Source organism: Nerophis lumbriciformis, linkage group LG12 (assembly GCF_033978685.3).
Source record: "Nerophis lumbriciformis linkage group LG12, RoL_Nlum_v2.1, whole genome shotgun sequence".
Classification (NCBI taxonomy): Eukaryota; Metazoa; Chordata; class Actinopteri; order Syngnathiformes; family Syngnathidae; genus Nerophis; species Nerophis lumbriciformis.
In genome coordinates this window covers 2,211,801-2,231,796 of record NC_084559.2, presented here as the reverse complement: position 1 = coordinate 2,231,796, position 19,996 = coordinate 2,211,801, and the positions used below count along the sequence as shown (strand labels likewise).

General features: G+C 41.7%; 1 protein-coding gene across 1 annotated transcript in view; it reads right to left on the bottom strand.

Annotated features, from left to right (window-relative positions):
* The window catches only part of LOC140679211 (guanine nucleotide-binding protein subunit beta-like protein 1), a 95,507-nt gene extending 75,807 nt beyond the window's left edge, over positions 1-19,700 (bottom strand). Inside the window, exon 1 of the mRNA XM_072914193.1 lies at positions 19,554-19,700. The gene's annotated coding sequence lies outside the window, so the exon portion shown is untranslated. The remainder of the gene's footprint in view (positions 1-19,553) is intronic.
* Between the last annotated feature and the right edge of the window lie 296 nt (positions 19,701-19,996).

Sequence of the window (19,996 nt, the reverse complement as noted above, 5' to 3'; positions counted from 1 at the left end):
ACGATCTCCTGGAAGCCCCCTGCAATTGCCGCTGAAATAGGCGGTAGTTAAAATAACTGTTGTGAGTCTGTCAAGCAGATAGAGATCTGAAAGTAACTCCATCCATCCATCCATCTTCTTCCGCTTATCCGAGGTCGGGTCGCGGGGGCAGCAGCTTAAGCAGGGAAGCCCAGACTTCCCTCTCCCCAGCCACTTCGTCCAGCTCTTCCTGTGGGACCCCGAGGCGTTCCCAGGCCAGCCGGGAGACATAGTCTTCCCAACGTGTCCTGGGTCTTCCCCGCGGCCTACTACTGGTCGGACGTGCCCTAAACACCTCCCTAGGGAGACGTTCGGGTGGCATCCTGACCAGATGCCCAAACCACCTCATCTGGCTCCTCTCGATGTGGAGGAGCAGCGGCTTTACTTTGAGCTCCTCCCGGATGGCAGAGCTTCTCACCCTATCTCTAAGGGAGAGCCCCGCCACCCGGCGGAGGAAACTCATTTCGGCCGCTTGTACCCGTGATCTTGTCCTTTCGGTCATAACCCAAAGCTCATGACCATAGGTGAGGATGGGAACGTAGATCGACCGGTAAATTGAGAGCTTTGCCTTCCGGCTCAGCTCCTTCTTCACCACAACGGATCGATACAGCGTCCGCATTACTGAAGACGCCGCACCGATCCGCCTGTCGATCTCACGATCCACTCTTCCCTCACTCGTGAACAAGACTCCGAGGTACTTGAACTCCTCCACTTGGGGCAAGATCTCCTCCCCAACCCGGAGATGGAACTCCACCCTTTTCCGGGCGAGAACCATGAACTCGGACTTGGAGGTGCTGATTCTCATCCCAGTCGCTTCACACTCAGCTGCGAACCGATCCAGTGAGAGCTGAAGATCCTGGCCAGATGAAGCCATCAGGACCACATCATCTGCAAAAAGCAGAGAGCTAATCCTGCAACCACCAAACCAGATCCCCTCAACGCCTTGACTGCGCCTAGAAATTTTGTCTGAAAGTAACTCATCTCTTTGCTAGTATGTTAATCAACATGACTGCTTTGCAAAAGGCGTACATATCGTAGAAGCAAACCCAAGAGGGAACGTTTAAGACAATAACTGTACCAACTTGTTTTTGTATGGTATGAAGAAAATTGCAAAAAGCAACAACAATGTTTTGTGAGGGTCTATCGCTTAAGCTGATGGGTGGGTAAGACTGCATTCCTGCGCCAGAATCCTGTGCCTATGTGAGTGTGTGACAGGGGGAGGCTCTCCCTGATAACAGGTGGATTAGGCTTTACTCATTGTCCTCTTTGCCAAAGAGCCGTGTGTAGCCGTGACTCACAGACGGAGTAGCTTGTTTTCACTACCCAAAGACCAGAGGGGGTTCGACTTTCCACTGGCAATTCCTGCTCCCTTTCAAACAAACACAACAGCAGGGGGACAGTGATGGAGGTGTCACTGCGTAGGGGCTGGTGCCAAACTAAACTATGTTCATAAGATGCGTACAATGGCACTTTCCCCCTCCATGACTTCCCCCCGGTGGACTGTTCCTTCTGTTTAACCAGGCGTCAGCATTTCCAGTTGCTGAGCATTGTTGAACAATGGCCCCTGTCATGGTGCCAGCTCCCGTCACCCACAAACCCAAATACAAACAACTTAGGCAGGGATCTGCGCATACTGTAAACAAACGGGGTATCACTCGGATCTGTTTGCAAATCCAGGAGGATCTGTAGTACAAATAATGAAGAGTCTCATTTTTGTCACGCAAAGTTACTTGTGCAACTGTAAGTAGACGTCATGTGAACAATGAACGATCACCAATATCTGCAGTATTGATTGAAGCTTTTATTAGTAGATTGCACAGTACAGTACATATTCCGTACAATTGACCACTAAATGGTAACACCCCAATAAGTCACGTAAATCAACTCATGGTAGTAGTGTTGTAACGATACCAATATTTTGGTACGGTACTAAAATTATTTCGATAGTAGTATCAACTAAATACATGCCTGTACTTGATATCATTACAGTGTATGTCAGGTGTAGATCCACCAATTGTGTTTGTTTACATCTTGACGCGGTGAGCTACGGTGTGTAGTGAAGCATGTTTAGCTATTCCTCGTCCTGCAGGGATAATACTTGTAAGAAACTTACTTTACTTGTCGCCATGGAGACGAGGATTAGTGATTTAGAAGTGGCTAAAACACGGCTGATGGACTTTAGCCGCTAGCTAGCTAGCCATGTCTTAAAGTACCTCTTCCTGAGGGCGTTTCAGTGTTATAACTTCACCTTTATCGTTAGTTTTTAAGCCAAAATGCGTCCGTTCTCCCTTTTCTGTCTACACACTGTGTCTGCTTGTAAGTACTCCGTGTGCGTGCGCTGCCGAACATGCTCCTCTGCTCGTAAACCAGCAATGTCACGACGTGACTTCGACGCAAGGGGCGTGCTGGACCGGTACGGTATCGTACCAAAAATGATTCATTAGTATCGCATTACTATACCAATACCGGTATACTAGGGGTGTAACGGTACGTGTATTTGTATTGAACCGTTTCGGTATGGGGGTTCCGGTAAGGTTCGGAGGTGTACCGAACGAGTTTCCACACGGACATATTAAGTAGCGTAACGCACATTGTGTAAACAATGCACACCGAGGCACAACACACGGCATGCTAGCGGCTAACGTGCTAGGATAGACTGACCATAAGTCCTCTTTTCACCGGACATGTCCTCTTTTGCAGAGATGTCAGGGCGGAGTTTCTTAAATGCCTCAAATGTCCGGCATTTTGAGTTAGGGTTGCGTGTATTTTCAATGTACGTTCAGGGTTAAGAAGGGGTTAAAAACAAAACAAACAGCAGCATTGGTGAGGGAGGGGCAGAGACAGAGAGAGAGAGAGAGAGAGAGAGAGAGAGAGTTATGATAAACGCGCATGCGTCGCCAGGCTCTGCTTTTTATCCATAGATTTATCACATTTAATTTTTTATTATCTATAGCAGGGGTGTCAAAAGTGTGCCCCGGAGGCCATTTGCGGCCCACAGCTAATGTTTTAAAGGCCCACGGCACATTCTAAAAATACTATTAAAATAAACAAAAACATAACAAAAGTGAAATAAAAAAGCTTAAATGTAATTTAGAAAAAGTTGCAATGTTGACTAATAAAACAAAGCTGTTTTTTTTTTCTTTCAAACTGTCATTGCTCAAAACATAATATTGAATCAAAATTAATGTTATTATGAATTATTGACCTATCCAAGGTTCCCATTACTTCACAATAAATATTCCACTAAGAAAAATATTTTTGGTGGAAGATTTTTTAAATTTGGTAAATAAATAACCCAAAAATGTATTTTGTTGTTTTCTTACTGTACCGAAAATGAACCGAACCGTGACCTCTAAACCGAGGTACGTACCGAACCAAAATGTTTGTGTACCGTTACACCCCTACGGTATACCGTACAACCCTAATCTGCAGCTATCGTTTTACATGTCTTACAACTAAAGTTGCGCGATATAGACGACATACAACATGAATTATATACATTTGTCCGATGATAGAGCTTTTGCAAGTTAGAGCTCTTGAATGTAAACAGAGGTGGACGGATCAATTTGAATATCGACAGTAACTATACCAAGAATTGTATAATTAGACTGTCAATACAATGGTTAAATCAACATTTTTTTATCATCAAATGATCTTATGTCGTATTTGTTATTGTTTATCAACTCCGGAAATACGTCCGTAGACACAGAAGAATTTAAATCAGAGCCAATAGTAGGCAAATATTCAAATATACTGTGTTTTTGTCTGATTATAATTGCGATCAAAAATGTAATTATTCAGTGATCTTGAACATTTGATGTGTCAGTGTCAGCATGGGTATGTCCAGTACTGCCCCTGTGACTACTTGGTATTGGATACCTAAATTTGTAGTATTACCCAAAACTAATATGAAGTATCCAAACAACATAAGAATAAGTACTTCTTACATTCTAACAGAAGTGTAAATAGAATAAAAGCAAATTAACAAGTACTGTGGATTAATAATAGTTTTGACAAAATAATACAACCGTAAATTATGCAATATTAATACGTTACAGCATACGTCAGCAGCCAAATTGGGAGCCTTTGTAAACCTTTTCAAAATGGTTCTAATAATAATAATAGTAATAATAATAATAATAGATTTTATTTGTAAAAAGCACTTTATATTGAGTAAACAATCTCAAAGTGCTACAGTGTATTAAAAACATTATAAAATAAAAAGATAATAAAGAAAGAAATAAAAATAAAAACTGTCATGTCTGTGTAATCATGTTTTGTTTTAAGTCATGTTTTGTTTAGTTTCTGGCTTTTCACTCCCTTGTCTTGTTTGCATGATTACCCATTAGTTTCACCTGTTCCACGTTTGGACTCATTGTGCACTCTTGTTTGTCACCATAGCAACCCATTAGTTTTCACCTGTCACGTCACGCACCTGTTTCACGTTTTGAGTCACGCACCTGTTTTCGTTAATCATGTCTGTTATTTAAGCTATGCATTTTCTGTTGTTCGTCCTGACGACCTCACCACATTTATGCTCTGTCCATTCTTTCCATGTCCATTCCTCAAGCAACTATTTTTGTCCAAGCCAAGTAAGTTTTTGTTCCATGTTTATAGTCTTTTTGGTTTCATAGTTTGTTCTCCGCCATTGTGCGTGTTTTTTGTTTGATCCTTTTTTTTTTGTATTTATAGTCTTTAAATAAAAAAATGTACTTACATTCCCGTCTCGCCCGAGCCAACTTTCCGTTGCATCCCGGAAAAGCACACACCCAAGACCAAGTCATGACAAAAAACTAGAATAGCCAAATAGCTATCACTAGTGTGCATATATCTAAAAAAAGGCTTTTTTTTAAAAGAAGGGCTTTTAAGCTTTTTTTAAAAGCATCCACAGTCTGTGGTGCCCTCAGGTGGTCAGGGAGAACGTTCCATTATTATTATCATTGATATACCAAATATTATACTGTGTAATGTATTGTTATCGCAGGAAGCCTCAATACGGTATATATCGTAATGTAGATTTTAGACAATATCGCTCATCCCTACTTATAACTGCCTGATAAAATACTATCTGCAATGAGTTTGTGATGTAATCTGGCCATGGTCTTACTTATATGGTTAAAAACATGCCTATAAGATAACTCAATATGGCGAAATAAAAGAGTTGAGGCTCCTGCTTCCTGTAACACATAAGGCAGCTCTCGGTAATATGACTCTAGGTCCATGGATAAAGGCAGTTTGTCTCTTCTTGGGCTATCTGTCCACACCTACTGTGTAATTAGGCCTAATTATGAGAAAAAGGTCCGCTTCCCCTTCATGTTATTAAATAAGAGCCAACCTCATCTGCCAAGGATCTCTCAACACCAGCAGAGGACTGGTGACCTTCAGATCAAACATACCTACTATCTGTGCGCCTGCCACACCCTTTCTTCTCCTCAACGCATAACATCCCAATACAGAGGGACCGAGGTTATGATACCAGGCATCAATCAAGGGTTTTTTGTTTTTACAGCGATAGCAACGATGGGGGAGTCCCGTCCACATTCCTCATTTGACTCAAGTGCTGGTATCATATGATCAGCTGCTCTCCACCTGAGCTGTGCCCTTGTCAAAATCTGCCATTCATAAATAAGATCAGGCAGAAGGGACATACTGATCACAGGGGCTTATTAGAAAAGTTTAATTATGCCCCTGCTTCACAGGCGCAATTATGAAGGCATGGGATCCCGAGATAACTTTCTCTGATATCAGTTCAACCAAACAGGAGAGCGAGACTGCATGGTGAGTAAAGCAAAGTACCGTATTTTCCGCACTATAAGGCGCACCTAAAAACCACAAATTTTCTCAAAAGCTGACAGTGCGCCTTATAACCCGGTGCGCTTTATATATGGATTAATATTAAGATTCATTTTCATAAAGTTTCGGTCTCGCAACTACGGTAAACAGCCGCCATCTTTTTTCCCCGTAGAAGAGGAAGTGCTTCTTCTTCTACGCAAGCAACCGCCAAGGTAAGCACCCGCCCCCATAGAACAGGAAGCGCTTCTTCTTCTACTGTAAGCAACCACCCGCCCGCGTAGAAGAAGAAGAAGCGCGCGGATATTACGTTTCATTTCCTTTGTGTGTTTACATCTGTAAAGACCACAAAATGGCTCCTACTAAGCGACAGGGATCCGGTTCATGAAAAGACGCAATCTCTCCATCCGCACACGGACTACTATTTCACAGCAACTGCCTAAAGACTTTCAAGAAAAGCTGGCTACTTTCCGTGCATATTGTAAAAACAAGATAGCTGAAAAAAAGATCCGGCCAGAGAACATTATCAACATGGACGAGGTGCCACTGACTTTTGATATTCCTGTGAACCGCACTGTGGATACAACGGGAGCACGTACGGTGAATATTCGCACCACAGGGAATGAGAAGTCATCCTTCACTGTGGTTCTAGCTTGCCATGCTAATGGCCAGAAACTTCCACCCATGGTGATATTCAAAAGGAAGACCTTGCCAAAAGAGACCTTTCCAGCCGGCGTCATCATAAAAGCTAACTCGAAGGGATGGATGAAGAAAAGATGAGCGAGTGGTTAAGGTAAGTTTACGCGAAGAGGCCGGGTGGCTTTTTTCACGCAGCTCCGTCCATGTTGATATACGACTCCGTGCGCGCCCACATCACGCTGGTTTTTAATATATTATTAAAGTTTGACTGACCTATCTGACTGTTTTTTTGACATTCCTTTAGCGCAGTTAGATGCGGCTTATAACACGGGGCGTCTTATAGGTGGACAAAGTTTTGAAATATGCCGTTCATTGAAGGCGCGGCTTATAACCCAGGGCGCCTTATGGTGCGGAAAATACGGTAGATGCAAATACATATACCGTAATTTAAAAGAGTTCATTATAGATAGTGGAAATACAATTTTATGAACTAGTCCAGCATAAGCTGCAGTGGCCAAACAGCTCAATTTTTGTTTCATCTGACATCACATGGACAAAGATAAGACCTTCTGGAGGAAAGTTCTATGGTCAGATGAAACAAAAATTGAGCTGTTTTGGCCACAATACCCAGCAATATGTTCGGAGGAGAAAAAGTGAGGCCTTTAATCCCAGGAACACCATACCATCAAGCATGGTGGTGGAAGTATTATGTTCTGGGCCTGTTTTGCTGCCAATGGAACTACTGCTTTAAATGGGACAATGAAAAAGTAAGATTTCCTCCAAATTCTTCAGAACACCCTAAAATCATCAGCCCGGAGGTTGGGTCTTGGGCACAGTTGGGTGTTCCAACAGGACAATGACCCCAAACACACGTCGAAAGTGGTAAAGGAATGGCTAAATCAGGCAAGAATTAAGGTTTTGGAATGGCCTTCCCAAAGTCCATTGTTCGATCTCCACCTTCTACCAACCTCGACTTGACTCGGCCGGTGTTTGAACTCACGACCTACCGATCTCAGGGCATATCGTTGACATGGTTTACACGTCTGGGCAGGGAGCATGGGTTCGATATTCTCTAGTTTGTCTTACTTACTTTTTTTTCGAGAGAAAAACATGTTAAGTAACAACATTTTACATAATGCAAGTATAAAAACTGAATGTAGTAACATATGTCTTGGTGCTGTGTTGAAACAGTATAGCTACAGTCGTGGTCAAAAGTTTACATACACTTGGGAAGGACATAATGTCATGGCTGTCTTGAGTTTCCAATCATTTCTACAACTCATGACATCACATGGACAAAGATAAGACCTTCTGGAGGAAAGTTCTGTGGTCAGATGAAACAAAAATTGAGCTGTTTTGGCCACAATACCCAGCAATATGTTTGGAGGAGAAAAAGTGAGGTCTTTAATCCCAGGAACACCATACCATCAAGCATGGTGGTGGAAGTATTATGCTCTGGGCCTGTTTTGCTGCCAATGGATCTAGTGCTTTAAATGGGACAATGAAAAAGTAAGATTTCCTCCAAATTCTTCAGGACAAGCTAAAATCATCAGCCCAGAGGTTGGGTCTTGGGCGCAGTTGGGTGTTCCAACAGGACAATGACCCCAAACACACGTCGAAAGTGGTAAAGGAATGGCTAAATCAGGCAAGAATTAAGGTTTTGGAATGGCCTTCCCAAAAGTCCAATGTTCGATCTCCACCTTCTACCAACCTCGACTTGACTCGGTCGGTGTTTGAACTCACGACCTACCGATCTCAGGGCATATCGTTGACATGGTTTACACGTCTGGGCAGGGAGCATGGGTTCGATATTGTCTAGTTTGTCTTACTTACTTTTTTTTCGAGAGAAAAACATGTTAAGTAACATTTTACATAATGCAAGTATAAAAACTGAATGTAGTAACATATGTCTTGGTGCTGTGTTGAAACAGTATAGCTACAGTCGTGGTCAAGAGTTTACATACACTTGTGAAGGACATAATGTCATGGCTGTCTTGAGTTTCCAATCATTTCTACAACTCATGACATCACATGGACAAAGATAAGACCTTCTGGAGGAAAGTTCTGTGGTCAGATGAAACAAAAATTGAGCTGTTTGGCCACAATACCCAGCAATATGTTCGGAGGAGAAAAAGTGAGGCCTTTAATCCCAGGAACACCATACCATCAAGCATGGTGGTGGAAGTATTATGCTCTGGGCCTGTTTTGCTGCCAATGGAACTAGTGCTTTAAATGGGACAATGAAAAAGTAAGATTTCCTCCAAATTCTTCAGAACAACCTAAAATCATCAGCCCGGAGGTTGGGTCTTGGGCGCAGTTGGGTGTTCCAACAGGACAATGACCCCAAACACACGTCAAAAGTGGTAAAGGAATAGCTAAATCAGGCAAGAATTAAGGTTTTGGAATGGCCTTCCCAAAGTCCATTGTTCGATCTCCACCTTCTACCAACCTCGACTTGACTCGGTCGGTGTTTGAACTCACGACCTACCGATCTCAGGGCATATCGTTGACATGGTTTACACGTCTGGGCAGGGAGCATGGGTTCGATATTGTCTAGTTTGTCTTACTTACTTTTTTTTCGAGAGAAAAACATGTTAAGTAACAACATTTTACATAATGCAAGTATAACAACTGAATGTAGTAACATATGTCTTGGTGCTGTGTTGAAACAGTATAGCTACAGTCGTGGTCAAAAGTTTACATACACTTGTGAAGGACATAATGTCATGGCTGTCTTGAGTTTCCAATCATTTCTACAACTCATGACATCACATGGACAAAGATAAGACCTTCTGGAGGAAAGTTCTGTGATCAGATGAAACAAAAATTGAGCTGTTTTGGCCACAATACCCAGCAATATGTTTGGAGGAGAAAAAATGAGGCCTTTAATCCCAGGACCACCATACCATCAAGCATGGTGGTGGTAGTATTATGCTCTGGGCCTGTTTTGCTGCCAATGCAACTGGTGCTTTAAATGGGACAATGAAAAAAGGAGGATTACCTCCAAATTCATCAGGACAAGCTAAAATCATCAGCCCGGAGGTTGGGTCTTGGGCACAGTTGGGTGTTCCAACAGGACAATGACCCCAAACACACGTCAAAAGTGGTAAAGGAATGGCTAAATCAGGCTGGAATTAAGGTTTTCCAATGGCCTTCCCAAAGTCCTGACTTAAACGTGTGGACAATGCTGAAGAAACAAGTCCATGTCAGAAAACCAACAAATTTAACTGAACTGCAGCAGTCAAATTCTCAACCAGAAGCTTGTGGATGGCTACCAAAAAGCGCCTTATTGCAGTGAAATTTGCCAAGGGACATGTAAGCAAATATTAACATTGCTGTACGTATACTTTTGACCCAGCATATTTGCCCACATTTTCGGTAGACCCATAATAAATTCATAAAAGAACCAAACTTCATGAATGTTTTTTTGTGACCAACAAGTATGTGCTCCAATCACTCTATCACAAAAAAATAGGAGTTGTAGAAATGATTGGAAACTAAAGATCATACTTGCCGAATTCCTTTGTTCTTCTGCTTCGTCTTTGTTATGTTTTTGGACATTACTACTTGCCGTAGTTTTTGAAGCAATGCATGATGGGAATCCGGATGTTGTGTGTCAGTGTATTAACGTGCCGGCTGGAATAAACACACGCTGAGAAATAGCTCCGTGCCTGCCTACTTTATGGGTTATAGATAAACCTATGGATAACGGAGACATATATAATAGTCTCCTTTTCGGGTGAGAGAGGACGCTAAAGGCAGTGCATTTAAGGTACTGCCCCCAATATTGTTGTTTGGGTGGAAATCGGGAGAATGGTTGCGCCGGGAGATTTTCGGGAGGGGCACTGAAATTCGGGAGTCTCCCGAGAAAATCGGGAGGGTTGGCAAGTATGCTCAAGACAGCCATGACGTTATGTTCTTTACAAGTGTATGTAAACTTTTGATTGCGACTGCATATATATATATATATATATATATATATATATATATATATATATATATATATATATATATATATATATATATAAATATATAGTCAAAAAGTTTGGGGACTCTTGGTCTATACCAGGGGTCGGCAACCCGCGGCTCCGGAGCCGCATGCGGCTCTTTGATCACTCTGATGCGGCTCAGCAGCTTACTTGCTGAACCCCCCAATTTTCCCGTGAGATTTCCGGATTTCAGTGCCTCTCGCAGAAAACTCCCGGGATTAATATTCACCGATTTTCACCCTTACGGCTATAATAAGGGCGTGCCTTGATGGTACAACATTTGGCGCCCTCTACAATCTGTATTAATAGCGTGCCAGCCAACACTTGTTCTACAACATACATCTTCTGCTTACACATGTACGTGACAGCAAGGCATACTTGGTCAACAGCCACACAGGTTACACTGACGGTGGTCATATAAAACAACTTTAACACTCTTACTAATAATGCGCCACACTTTGAACCAAAACCAAACAAGCATGACAAACACATTTCGGGAGAACATCTGCACCTTAACCCAACATAAACACAACAGAACAAACACCCAGAATCCCATGCAGCCCTGACTCTTCCGGGCTACATTATACACCCCTGCTACCACCAAACCCCCCCCCCCTCTGTGCGTCGGTTGAGGTGGGCGGGGTTTGGTAGCGGGGGTGTATAATGGAGCCCGGAAGAGTTAGGGCTGCATGGGATTCTGGGTATTTGTCCTGTTGTGTTTATGTTGTGTTACTGTGCAGATGTTCTCCCGAAATGTGTTTGTCATTCTTGTTTGGTGTGGGTTCACAGTGTGGCACATTATTAGTAAGAGTGTTAAAGTTTTTTTTATACCGCCACCGTCAGTGTAACCTGTGTGGTTGTTGAGCAAGTATGCATTGCTGTCACCTACGTGAGCAAGCGGAAGCCCCATTCAACTTGTAGCTGATCGGGCACGCTGATTGCTGTACCATCACGGTACGCATGACGCTGACAACCGCTATTCATTTAAATCCCGCGTGCCGCACCAGTTTAAAACTTCCATAAAAAGGTGTGGGCATCGTGTCTGAGACCCCTGGTTTATACATAGCACAAAGCAAAAAAACAAAACTTGGTATGCAGTGTTATTTCATTTAAAATTTCAAATATTTTTGCGGCTCCCATTGTTTTCTATAATTTGTGAAACTGGTCAAAATGGCTCTTTGAGTGGTAAAGGTTGCCGACCCCTGGTCTATACTATATAATATATAATATAATACCAGCAAATGAGACTCATAAATATAATTACAAAAAGCAAGATAATGACCATAATGAGCTCATTTTTAAATTTTACATTAAAAATAAATTTCATTATCAAACAATTAACATTTATTGACACACACAAAAGTACAGTTGAGTATTGGTATTGATTCCCAGAGAATTGGTACCAAATGGGTTCATATGTAAAGGGTACCCAGCCCTAATGTCACCTACAGTATAGTAAGTCTAATGTGGCATCTGCCATTGCAGGGCTTTTTGGTTTAAACAACCTCTGCGACTCCTTTCCGCCGGAACCTCCCCCCAACTAGTACAGACACTTCTGAGAAGGAAACCGACTTGCAGAAAGGAGAGGCAGTCCATTATAGAAGCCCAGTTGGACAAACAACATGGGAAGAGGTTAGGAAACCGCACAGCCCTTTATTGTGTCTTGGTGGGGAGATTTGAACTGGATAAACAGCCCCCCGCGTCAGATAGAGGCTGAAGTCAGACACAAGTGCACCAACACCCACTGTCAGTCACAGATCCACTGAGCGGGAAGAGGTAGCATTGTTCGCGTGAATGGCGTGAATGCTAAGCAGGGGCCATTGCAGATAAGACCTCAATGCCTTGTGGGTGTCATTGAGGCAAGCACTGATGGAGCACCATGTCAGAAGGCCCTGACTTAGCAGGTCCTGTCTGTGGTCAACAGGTACCAGGGTGCTTATCTGTTTGCATTATCATCCATTTCCTCCATTTACCTGGACACTACAGGATAAAGGAACACAAGAGGGTCAATAACTTAAGTGTCATACATAAACACGTCTTCTAGTGTGATGGCCTGAAAATCAGCAGAGATGTCCATAAAGCTTAAGTGTGGAAAACATGTCCATTGTGCAACTATTCAAACACAATACACTATATGGACAAAAGTATTGTGACATGTGGCTATTACACCTACAGGACGCTAATGGAAACAGGTGTGTTTTAAAGCTATTAAACAGAAAACAAAATGAAAAGAAAACATGATTGTTCGCACTAAAATTCTGACATTTATTTAAAAAATTACACTTTTTTATTTTATTTGACCCAGCTTGCCGTGACCATCCATCCATCCATCCATCTTCTTCCTCTTATCCGAGGTCGGGTCGAGGGGGAAGCAGCCTAAGCAGGGAAGCCCAGACTTTCCTCTCCCCAGCCACGTCGTCTAGCTCTGCCCGGGGGATCTCGAGGCGTTCCCAGGCCAGCCGGGAGACATAGTCTTCCCAACGTGTCCTGGGTCTTCCCCGTGGCCTCCTACCGGTCGGACGTGCCCTAAACACCTCCCTAGGGAGGAGTTTGGGAGGCATCCTGACCAGATGCCCGAACCACCTCATCTGGCTCCTCTCGATGTGGAGAAGCAGTGGCTTTACTTTGAGCTCCCCCCCCCGATGACAAAGCTTCTCACTCTCTAAGGGAGAGCCCCACCAGCCGGCGGAAGAAACTCATTTCGGCCGCTTGTACCCGTGATCTTGTCCTTTTGGTCATAACCCAAAGCTCAAGACCATAGGTGAGGATGGGAACGTAGATCGACCGGTAAAATGAGAGCTTTGCCTTCCGGCTCAGCTCCTTCTTCACCACAACGGATCGATACAGCGTCTGCATTACTGAAGACGCCGCACTGATCCGCCTGTCGATCTCACCATCCACTCTTCCCTCGTTTGTGAACAAGACTCCGAGGTACTTGAACTCCTCCACTTGGGGCAGGGTCTCCTCCCCAACCCGGAGATGGCACTCCACCCTTTTCCGGGCGAGAACCATGGACTCGGACTTGGAGGTGCTGATTCCCATCCCAGTCGCTTCACTTGACTGCGAACCAATCCAGTGAGAGCTGAAGATCCTGGCCAGATGAAGCCATCAGGACCACATCATCTGCAAAAAGCAGAGACCTAATCCTGCAGCCACCAAACCGGATACCCTCAACGCCTTGACTGCGCCTAGAAATTCTGTCCATAAAAGTTATGAACAGAATGGGTGACAAAGGGCAGCCTTGGCGGAGTCCAACCCTCACTGGAAACGTGTCCGGCTTACTGCCGGCAATGCGGACCAAGCTCTGACACTGATCATACAGGGAGCGGATTGCCACAATCAGATACCCCATAATCTCTGAGCACTCCCCACAGGACTTCTTGTGGGACACGGTCGAATGCCTTCTCCAAGTCCACAAAGCACATGTAGACTGGTTGGGCAAACTCCCATGCACCCTCAAGGACCCTGCCGAGAGTATAGAGCTGGTCCACAGTTCCACGACCAGGACGAAAACCACACTGTTCCTCCTGAATCCAAGGTTCGACTATCCGGCGTAGCCTCCTCTCCAGTACACCTGAATAGACCTTACCGGGAAGGCTGTTGAACCGTCAGATGCTATAAGCGGTAGTAGTGATAATCACATGACTCTAACAAGAGGGGTGTACCGGTACTGCATAGTCACTGGTCAACAGCCCCTTTGATAAGTATAATGTTTTAAAAGGCTAAAATAAAATGCTACGCTGGTCATGTCTCACGCAAGGCTGCACACTTTCACACCTCCTCTTTTTATGGCTGCTTTAATGCACAATCTGGAGGTCCCTTACCCACGCAGTGAATGCATCACTTGTGGTAGTATCCGATTGCCGAGTAAACGCATGACGCAAGAAACACTTTTAGTGCGTACATCAAGGACATGTAATATGACTCTGTACCAAAGTAAAGGCTGCGTATTGAAATGTCTGAAAACGAACAGAGTACATGTAGTTACACCCCTAATACTATTACACATTTTTAACCACACTTTACTTTGAGCTTTCACTCTTATGGAAGAGAAGACAAGAGTTTGCAAGTGAGGTCACTTGTGTTGGACCAAAGGGCCTTGCTCACAACTTCCGATCTAGTTCATTGCTAATGTGTTTGCAGAGGTGGGTGGTAACGCGCTACATTTACTCCGTTACATCTACTTGAGTAACTTTTGGGATAAATTGTACTTCTAAGAGTAGTTTTAATGCAACATACTTTTACTTTTACTTAAGTATATTTATAGAGAAGGAACGCTACTTTTACTCCGCTACTTTTACGCCGCTACTTTTATCTACATTCAGCTCGCTACTCGCTACTAATTTTTATCGATCTGTTAATGCACGCTTTGTTTGTTTTGGTCTGTCAGACAGACCTTCAAAGTGCCTGCCTTACTGGTGACGTTTCACTTCGTTCCACCAATCAGATGCAGTCACTGGTGACGTTGGACCAATCAAACAGAGCCAGGTGGTCACATGACCTGACTTAAACAAGTTGAAAAACTTATTGGGGTGTTACCATTTAGTGGTCAATTGTACGGAATATGTACTGTACTGTGCAATCTAATAATAAAAGTTCCAATCAATCAATCAAAAGTGTGAAGGGAAAAATATACTTTTTTTATTTCAACCGTACATCCTGTCAAAAGCCTCAAGACTGACCGCACATGAGGACGTTCCTGTCTTCACAATAAAAGTGCCGCTCCATCGCGCCTGCGCTTTCAAAACAAGAGTCTCCGAAAGCCAGCGCAAACAAGCTAGCAAGCTACAGAGTTTGATGCCAATATATTTCTTGTAAAGTGTATAAAAACGAATATGGAAGCTGGACAAATAAGATGCCAAAAACCCACCACTTTCATGTGGTATTAGACAGAAAGGAGGAACTTTTCTTCTCCTCCATTTGAAAACGTGGACGTTATCATCACGACTGTCTGATTACAATCAACGCAAGTCATCAGAATCAGGTAATACACCAACTTATATTCTTGTCTTCATGAAAGAAAGGAATCTATATGTTAAACATGCACGTATATTCATTAAAACACCTTTAATATGTAAACAAAAACAGCAAAATAAATACATATAAATTATATACTGTGTATATCAATGTATATGTATGTATATATATATATATATATATATATATATATATATATATATATATATGATATGAGTGTGTATGTTACTCATCAGTTACTCAGTACTTGAGTAGTTTTTTCACAACATACTTTTTACTTTTACTCAAGTAAATATTTGGGTGACTACTCCTTACTTTTACTTGAGTAATAAATCTCTAAAGTAACAGTACTCTTACTTGAGTACAATTTCTGGCTACTCTACCCACCTCTGTGTGTTTGACAAGGATGAGCGGGGCCCTCCGTATGGTCTAGTCAGGTTCATCCACACCAAACACAACCAGCTCGGTCTTTCTATATGAATAGTATCTTGAACGCATCATAATAATGCCCTCAATTCCCCCCAAAAACGGATTAACTCGCTGGAATATAAAACCAATATAACATGCATATACATATACATACATACTCCAGACTGGGCCCCCCTTAGGAGCCCAGTCTAGATTGTATTTTTTTACTCCTCCTTCCCCAGCATTTTACCTTCTTCCCCATCTTTTACGGGGCGCTTTGTGGCGACCCATCAGCATTCCTGTTCTGTAACGCTGTACACTGTTTGTCTAATTTTGAACGGGTTTGTGCTGAAAACATAGTTTTGTTGCACTTGTGCAGTGACAATAAAGTCCTATCCTATACATACATAAACGTGGATGCCTATGCAATAAGTGCAATATAAATATCTGTACAGTAATCTATTTATTTATATCTGCACCTTATTGCTCTTTTATCCTGCACTACCACGAGCTAATGCAACAACATTTTGTTCTTATCTGTACTGTAAAGTTCAAATTTGAATGACAATAAAAGGAAGTCTAAGTCAAAACATTTCAAGTTAAAGTACACACACACTAGGTGTGGTGAAATTTGTCTTCTGCATTTGACCCATGGGTGGGTCAAATGGGGAGGTGAGGGGAGCAGTGAGCAGCAGCAGTGGCCGCGCCCGGGAATCACTTTTGGTGATTTAACTCCCCAATTCCAACCCTTGATTCTGAGTGCCAAGCAGGGAGGTAATGGGTCCCATTTTTATAGTCTTTGGTATGACTCGGCCGGGGTTTGAACTCGCAACTAGGGCTGGGCGATATATCAATATACCGTATTTTTCGGAGTATAAGTCGCTCCGGAGTATAAGTCGCACCGGCCGAAAATGCATAATAAAGAGGAAAAAAACATATACAAGTCGCACTGGAGTATAAGTAGCATTTTTTGGGGAAATGTATTTGATAAAAGCAAGAATAGACATTTGAAAGGCAATTTAAAATAAATAAAGAATAGTGAACAACAGGCTGAATAAGTGTACGTTATATGAGGCATAAATAACCAACTGGTATGTTAACGTAACATATTATGGTAAGAGTCATTCAAATAACTATAACATATAGAACATGCTATACGTTTACCAAACAATCTGTCACTCCTAATCGCTAAATCCCATGAAATCTTATACGTCTAGTCTCTTACGTCAATGAGATCAATAATACTATTTGATATTTTCGGTAATGTGTTAATAATTTCACACATAAGTCGCTCCTGAGTATAAGTCGCACCCCCGGCCAAACTATGAAAAAAACTGCGACTTATAGTCCGAAAAATACGGTACTCGATATATTGCGGGTTTGTCTCTGTGCGATATAGAAAATGACTATATCGTGATATTCGAGTATACGTTCTCGCGTAGCTGCTTTTAGCTGCGGGCATTACACTGCATGCTCTTCTCGCTCTTTCTTGTCTCTCCTTCTCAATAAAACAAGCACCTTCTTAATTACGTCACATACGTATACGCCCTTGCGGAGCAGAGAGGTAGCTGCATGGGTAACGTTAGCTGGGGTGCGAGTGGTAATACGAGAGAAAGAAGGTGCGAATCTGGTAACAAATGAAGGAAGAATTAATTCCCAAGAAAAACAGCAGGGGGTCCATCGTCTGGCGGTGGTTTGGCTTCAAGTGGGAATATGTCGAACAGACAACCGTAATTTGTCAAGTGTGGGGCAAAAGCGTTGCTACGAAAAGTAGCATTACTGCTAATATGTAGCATCATTTGAAAAGTCACCCGTTAGAGAATGAAGAGTGCTTAAAACTCCGCATGTCAACATCTCCGGCCGGTGCCACACCAAGAAAATGCCCAAACAACAATTTCCAGATCAACACCGCATGAAACAAATAGTCAACAACAGAAGGAGGTAACGTCCGCAGGAACCTACCACATAGTGAAGGACATACACTATTTGATTTCCTATTATGCAGCTCATTTTTATTTGACACGTATTGAAATATCTTGTGTGACATCATGCACAAAAGAGCACTTTATTTGTTTTAAACTATTGTAGTGGCGTTCTGTACAAAAAGTGCACTTTAATTTAGTGTTGTTTTGATATGTCATCTTAGTGACATCATGCACAAAAGTGCACTAATAGCATACTTGCCAACCTTCAGACCTCCGATTTCGGGAGGTGGGGAGTGGGAGTGGCGGGGGGCGTGGTCGGGGGTGGGGCGGGGGGCGTGGTTAAGAGGGGAGGAGTATATTTACAGCTAGAATTCCCCAAGTCAAGTATTTCATATATATATATATATATATATATATATATATATATATATATATATATATATATATATATATATATATGTATGTATGTATGTATATATACATATATATATATATATGTATATATATATATATATATATATATATATATATATATATATATATATATGTATACATATATATATACATATATATATATATATATATACATACATATACATATATATATATATATATATATATACATACATACATATACATACATATATATATATATATATATATATAAGAAATACTTGACTTTCAGTGAATTCTAGCTATATATATATATATATATATATATATATATATATATATATATATATATATATATATATATATATATCAAAGAAATACTTGAATTTCAGTGTTCATTTATTTACACATATACACACACATAACACTCATCTACTCATTGTTGAGTTAAGGGTTGAATTGTCCATCCTTGTTCTATTCTCTGTCACTATTTTTCTAACCATGCTGAACACCCTCTCTGATGATGCATTCTGCTTCGTCTCCTTGTTGTGTGCGCAGTTGTGCACTGCACTCTCTAAAAGCCCTAGATGTTATTGTCACATATGCATGTACAGTAGATGGCAGTATTGTCCTGTTTAAGAGTGTCACAACATTGCTGTTTACGGCAGACAAACTGCTTTACGGTAGACGAAAACGTGACTGCTGTTGTTGTGTGTTGTTGCCGTGCTGGGAGGACGTTAATGAAACTGCCTAACAATAAACCTGGAGGGGGCGTGGCCTTCAGCTCCGCATGAATTTCGGGAGATTTTCGGGAGGAAATTTGTCCCGGGAGGTTTTCGTGAGAGGCGCTGAATTTCGGGAGTCTCCCGGAAAATCCGGGAGGGTTGGCAAGTATGACTAATAGCTTGTTTTAAAATGTCTCTGACAAATCTTGCACTTTCTGTTTTGGAAATGACATGAATGTTTGTGCCACTGCTTAATAACTGTTTAATAAATACACTTTTAGTTGTGATTTCCCTCTCTGCATGAAAGTTTAAAAGTAGCATATATTAATGCAGTATGAAGAAGAATGTTTTAATGTAGACACATAGAATCATCATACTGCTGTGATTATATGCATCAAGTGTTCATTCAAGGCTAAGGCAAAATATGGAGATATATATGGTGTATCCTGATATGGCCTAAAAATATTGAGATATTAAAAAAAGGCCATATCGCCCAGCCCTAATTTGCAGTCATGTTGTTGTTATGATGGAATATACCAGTATTTTACGGACTATAGAGCGCACCAGTATATAAGCCTCACCCACTACATTTTAGAAAACAAAATACTGTTCATATATTAGCCGCAGATATATATGTTGTGAAATGAGTTATTTACACAGAAAGATTTTGCAAATGTTCATTTCCATACCTTAATTCCAAACGGTGTCTGTAACACGGCAGTAAAACAAAACAGACGTCATCCTCATGGACCCACTAGCTGCGGAGTCTCGCTCTCCAACAGACTCAATAACTCCACGGTGACGTCTTGGTGAGTTTACTGAGGAATATGTGAAACTGGAACAATACAAAAAGAATGTTGTAAGGTAATAATACTAACAGAAAAAATTAACAAATTCAAAAGACTTTCTTTGAATATCAGTAAAACTGAAATAATGCTATTCGGTAACAGTAGAAGGGAAAGTCAAATACAAATACAAATAGATGGAGTAAAAATTGAAAAGGTAAAAGAAAACACATTTTTGGGTGTAATAATACATGATAAAATGAACTGGAAACCTCATGTAAAAATATACAGCATAAAATAGCAAGAAACATGTGAATATAATGAATAAAGCAAAACACTGCATATTC